A 6,544-nucleotide genomic window follows, 5' to 3' on the forward strand; every position below is an offset into this window, starting at 1 on the left:
AATCTCCCCGATGTCAGCATCTTCCCTGTTTTTATTTTTGAAAAAAAGGCATGTGTCAGAAGGAGCGCTTCTGACAGGCCCCCTTTCCGGGAGCAGCGTGCACAGACCGTCAGCCCTGGCTTTATTTCCTCACTGCCCCGTCACTGAGTAGATATGCCACATGCTCCCCTTTCTGTTGTATGTAAGCTCTCACTCCCTTCCACATATATCTATCTGTGATATGCATAACCATATATATGAAAGGTTAAATTCCTTTTAGTAGGTAGTCCTGGATTCAGTGTTGACCTAAAAGTAAAACAAAAATCCTGTCGGGTAACCAGGGTCCCGCCCTGACTCGTGGGGACCCTTCCTCCATCCTTCCGTCCACCCACCGTCTTCTAGAGAAACGTGCTCACACCCAGTGCGTGCCGGCCTTCCAGAAATGGGATCGACCTGCTTGCCCCAAAAGCCCCCTGGCTGTGACCTTGTGGGGCAACAGTTGCTGTCCCTGTCAGAAGAAGGTGGCTCAGAAGGCAGGACGAGGAACACGTGTCTGGCCCAGCCACATACGCACACCGAGTCTCGTGCCCACAAAATGTACTACCTGTGTGCTGAAAGCCTTCGGAGAGGCGGGGGCTGGATGGGAACCAGCACCTTGCACGAGTCCCGGAGGTGGGTTTGTCTGGCAGCTGACCCACGCACAATGCACTGGGCCTTATATTCGAGTTTGTTGCACGTTTCGCAAAAGGGATTTTTATCAAGGAAATCATCTATCACTACCTGCGTGGCTATTAGCCCCAAAGTATGACAGAGTTAGCAATCAAATGACCTACTGACCTCCCTCAAATAATCACGTTAATTTAAAAAGTAACCAAGAGACGGCATTTACCAGATACCCCTTCTCCCAAGCCCCCGAAAACCCAGGTTCTCCCTCATTCTGTCCCTCTATGTCCTTTCTGCTCCCCTTGCACGACTTGGAAATAAAGGGAAAGGACCTCCTAGGGCCAGAGTGGAGACTTTGCTGAAGAGCAGCCTGCTCAAAAATCGTGACAGACCCGGCCATCTGGCCATTCATGAAGCATGATTTGATGCAGCCCCAGGATCATCTGTCTGATTCAGAGAATCCTGGCAGATCGGGTGGCTGGTGTCCCCAGATGTCAGGCTCAGTTATCCGCACCCCCGGCAACCCTGATTCCCACGGAGAGCCCCTGCCCACAGGCGCCCTAGGATATGGTGGATGTTGACAACTCGTTCCCAGCATCACCTACACACCACAAGCAAGTTTTAACTGAAGCAAATCACTCCAAATCCACAAAAGGGTAAAGTTTGTGATTTTTCTATATCGTTGCGATTACCATCTGATCCAGTAAGGAGTGCACTTCTTTGGAAGTTCCAACTTCTCTGATCTGTCCCAATCGTTTGTGTTATACAACCAAAGTTCTCTACAGACTTTATTTTTGTACAATATCATTTTGTAACTTTTTACAAATAAAAACTCATTTCTATCGCTCCCTGTCCTGTACTCGCTCGTGCCTGTGGACCACAGCTAAGTCCCGCAGTCTCACCAGCCAAGCCCTGGGCTAGAGGGCTGTCCCCTTCACCACCACACAGCCCACTGGTTGGTCAGTGGCCTTGCCCATCAGCTCTCCATAACCAGTCACCACCCAAGTGAGAAAAAACTTGCCAAGTTGTTCTTCGCTTATTCAACCGATATTTATGCTTTGCCTCCACTCTGCCAGGCACTATTCAAGACACCGGCCATCCCAAAGCGGCCAAAACCGAAAATCTTTGCCCTTGTGTAGTTGATATTTTATCGTAGTGGAGACTGACAGTATTCAAAACTGTAAAAGTAGGTGGTGATCCAGTCAATGATAAATGCTATAGAGAATACAAACAGGCTATTATAATAGAAAAAGAAATGGGACCTGCTTTAATTAGAGGTGACATTGAGGCAGGACTTAAGAAACAGGCAGTGCCTGCAAATAAGGAACGTCTTGGCAAAATCCTGAACGAGGCAAACAGGAGGGAGCCACCACGTTGCACAACTTTGGGTGACACCATCCGCCTCTGTTCTGTATGACAGTGTAGCAGGCAATGATGCCGCAGCAACTCCCTGGAGTTGGTGCAAATGGTGGCCCTTAGCTTTGTGTATTCTGGTGGCAAGAAAAACACACCAAAGAGGGGAAATGCCACTGCCCTGGGTTGGGGATGAGAGCATGCTTCCTCCTCAGATGACACACACCCCATGTTATGTCATAGGTGGCCTTGTGACTGTTGAAAGGTAGCCTTGTGTGGTGTTTTAAACCCCAAACAAAACTGACACTCTTAACACTCATGCTAAGTGTCTGCCAGCTTAAGTTTTCCAACAGACAGCATTCCGAGCAGTGCCAGGCTTTGCCCAAAATGCCCTTTCCTTCCTGACACTCACCGATCCCCTGCGCTGAGATTCCACGGTGTCTCCGGGCCCCACTGTGGGCTCCAGTGTTTAGAGTCCTTTTGCCAGGGCAGTGCTGAGGCCAGCCTCGCTTTCTGTGAGCCACATTCTGGTACGAAGTTAGTGACTTGCAAAGGGAATGCAAAGATTGTAAATTCTTGCTTGCTTCTGCTCCCTTTTCAGAGTCATTTCTCCAAAGTGCGCTCCCAGGATGGCTAATTGGATGAGATGCTCTTCAAAAAAAAAAGGAGGATGGGGCGGTTCTCTGATCAAATAAGTTTGGAAAACACTGAGATACTAACATCAAACAGTTTGTAAAGTTAAAAAGAGAAGTGTAAAACTTATCAGAGCCTTGATTACACCAACAAACACTGTGACAGTCCAGGAGGGGCATGGTGTGTGGAACTTTCCAGGTGGGTGCGGCCATGGAACTGACTGCTCCCTTGTTTGCTTTCTCATCGCACCTGCTGACCATCCCTTGAAACTACCTTGGGCTGTGTTGCCTACTCCTATCAGCATCAGGGCGAGCAGAGAGGGGGCTAGAAATCAGTAGAGAGACAAACTGCTGGGAAGCTCCCACAGGAAGGACACCTACACACACACACACACACACACACACACACACACACACACACACATACATTTGGGTACTGTGGCTTCTTGCTCAACATGATTAACCAGTGGTCAGCCTTGGAAATTTCCTTTCCAAAGGGAGAATGTGAAATGAGTTTCTCTCACGTCAGAGAGAATGTGTTGAAAGCTGGGAAATTCCTAGCCATAAAAAAGAGAACTTTCACCGTGCTTACTGAAAATCCTCACCGGGCTCGAGTTGTTTTGAACCACAAGTGCTTTGGCTGCTCTGTGGTCTGGAGGGATTGCTTCCCCCTTGCAGTGGTCTTCAGAGGACATACTGCTTTTGTGGGGCTCCAGGTCCTGAATTCTTGGCGGCCAGGAACCGTGTGGGCGCACTGGATTAGGAGTCCCGTCACCAGGCTCCAAGAGTCTCGTGTTGCTTGTGCTCGTGAGATCAGCCCACACTGATTTTCTCCTGTGTGGCCAGAGCTGAGTGAAGCAAAGGTTTAAGAGAACTTTTTGAAGAGTCAATCCACTCTCAAGGTAAAGGTGGAAAATCAGAATTTCCTGAACCTATTTAGGTCTCAAAAACAGAAATCACCACCCCCCCAGCTTCACATGGGAAGTCCTACTTGGGTGGAGGCTGATTTGCTATCTGACCCCAGAATCACAGGGAGGAGGGAGCCCAAGACATCACACTGTCCACCTCAGAGCACAATGGCGGGGGGGAGGGGTGTCAGCCACAGGCTCTGGGGCTTTTTTCCATCAGGTAATGAAATGTCTGAACCCGGAGTGTCTTCTTGGGACACATCTTTCTTAACAGAACTGTTACTGCGATCCCATGCAACAGTTAACTCAACTTTAGTCTCATCACATCCTGAATGAAATTAACACCAAATACCGCCAAGTCATCCCTGAAAACAAACAGGCAGTTGGGGAAATAAAGGGAAAGTGCCCACTGACTCATGTATGACAACCCATGCACCTTCACGTCCTGGCCCCGTGGCAGGTGAGGGTAACAGTGATAAGAACGCAGATGGGTGGAGGATGTGTGGGGACAGGTGCACAGAGAGTGCTGGAATGTCCTGGCCAGCAGCAGGTGAGGAGAAAACCTGAAAGGAAAAGGAATCAGGGAGAGTTAGAGAATAGGGCAGCCAGGTCATTTGAATTTCTGATAAACATGTGCAATTTCTCAGTATAACTCTGTCTTTATGCAAGATTTGGGACTTGCGATATTTGGGACATACTTACATGAAAATGGTTACTCGTTGTTTATCTGCAATTGAGCTGGGCACCCTCTATTTTAGCTTGCTACCCCTGGCAAGAGAAAGCGACATTTGAGCTGAGCTTTGAGGATGAGCATTAATCTGTCAGGTGGACAAGGGCAAGGGCTGGGGGTGGGATGAGGGACAGACGTCCCAGGCTGAAGGAACAGTGTGACCCAAAAGGACAGAAGGGCACCGTACATTCAAGGAGCCGTGAGCAGGGCGGTGGGCTCAGGGCTGACTTAGCCGTTAGGCACAGCAGACGCCGTGGCTAGGGGCCACAAGACTTTTAGAGGGCCTTTTACTTAAATAACAATGTTAATTTTTTTAAATCAGAAGAAAAATTGAATAGAACAGTATTGAATATATAATAACAAATCCGGTCTGGATTATCATCCTCTTTATGAAACAATGTGGTCATATAATTTTTAATATTTTTGGTGGAGAAGGGGCCCACAAAGGCAAAAGCGCCTGGGATTCACAAAAGTACCACAGCCCTGGGTGCACTGCTAATAACGGACTTGCCGTGGCCTCTGCCTACAGTTTCTCACCCTCTCGTCCACCCTGGTCGTGAACATCATAACTAGCACCTGGTAAGAACTTTTTATGTATATTATCTCATTCAGTCTTCACAACCACAAGGACAAAAACCCTCTTCCCACCCTTTGAGTTACATTGGCTTCTCAAGATATTTGCATTTGCATCCCACTCAGGGAAACAAATCTAAGGGCAGGCCAGCAACATTCCAAGAACCATTGACCCCCTTGGAGAAGACAATGTTGAGTCAGGCGACCCTGAGCATACTGGCAGCAAGGAGACAACAATGGAGGGAAGAACTGGTCAGACAGAAGGCGAGAAAGCTAGAGAGAAGATATAAGTCTCCACGAAATGAGAGAGCCAGCAGAGTTGAGCCATGACAAATAAGGATGAGGTTTTTAAACACGTGGAATAGATTACTTTAAGTAGGGAAACTCTTTAAAGTGGTACATGTAAGGGATTTTAACCCACTTCTGGCTATGTGCCTGGGTTTCATTCATTCAATGAATTATTAAGCATCTATCTCCTATCAGGGGAGGATATAAAGATAAAAACATATTAAGATAAGGCCTTCAAGTGGCCCCCAGATCAGAGGGACAGAAATAGATTTTACAAATACATGATGAGGACAATAATAAGGACAACACAGTGCTATGGGAGCTTCAAGGACAGACCATAAATCCAGATGAGTTTGGCGGGTGGGGAAAGGTATCAGGGATAGTAGCTTCCTAGAGGTGGATGCCTCAATGTACTATTAAAGAATAAGTAAGAATTTTCCAGACTGGAATTGGGGGAAGAGAGGGCATTCCACACAGAAGAGACTTGAGAGCTGATAGCAAAACCAACAAGAATAGAAACAGCCTGGTGTACTTTTGGCTTGGAAGGTGGAGAAGGGTCAAGGCCAGAGCTTTGGAAAGCAGGACTAATGAGCCTTCCTGGGAAAGAGAGGGAAGGAAGCAGTGAGGCTAGGGGTGGTGAGGGGTGGGGGGACAGAGAGCTCTCCCTCTGTTGGGCTCCAGCTCTGCCTCCACTCTCGGGAAAGGATACTTTGACCTCCATGCCTGACTTCACCCTTTCAGACCCTCTGCCTCCCCAAACCCTGGTCTGAGCCCCATTCTCTCAAAGCCTTGTCTGTACTGCTTTCATTCTCCCATAAAAAGCCCTCCAGAGACAGCTACTTTCCACAGGGGACTCAATGGGACCAAAAAGACTTCCAGACCAACACTTCCCAAACTGGCCAGTTGAACTCTAAGAAAGTATTCATGCATATAAGGGTTTCTTGATTTTAAAAATATGAGGAAATGCTGCATATTTTGGTTCCACCTCAGAAAGAGATAGTACATATTATTAGCATATTAAACAAGGCCCTGAGAAGGCCTGCAGAGGAAAACCTGCATAATTTTGTTTAACCCAGCATTTCACAATCTTATTAGACCAAGGAGCATTTGGTGACACCTCTAATAGAAGTGTTCTGCTGGACACAACTTGGGAAATAGTCCTAGAAACAAAGGGATGATTCTTTAATGGAAGAATTGCAGATGTCAGATAGTAAGTTATTTCTGTGCAGGGGGATCTTCCCAGCCCACCATCAGTATAAGGCACTTTTGGCCTAAAGGACCTAACAAATGGCTACCACATTTTCCTACATGCATCAATTGGACTGACTCAGTAAGCAGCCCAACTCAACCACGTTCTCCTTTCTTCCTGAGCTTGAGCTGAGGTAACCAGCATCCTCCCCTGTCCTCACTCTCCACCC

The sequence above is a fragment of the Panthera tigris genome, chromosome A1 (assembly GCF_018350195.1).
Source record: "Panthera tigris isolate Pti1 chromosome A1, P.tigris_Pti1_mat1.1, whole genome shotgun sequence".
In the NCBI taxonomy this organism is placed as follows: domain Eukaryota; kingdom Metazoa; phylum Chordata; class Mammalia; order Carnivora; family Felidae; genus Panthera; species Panthera tigris.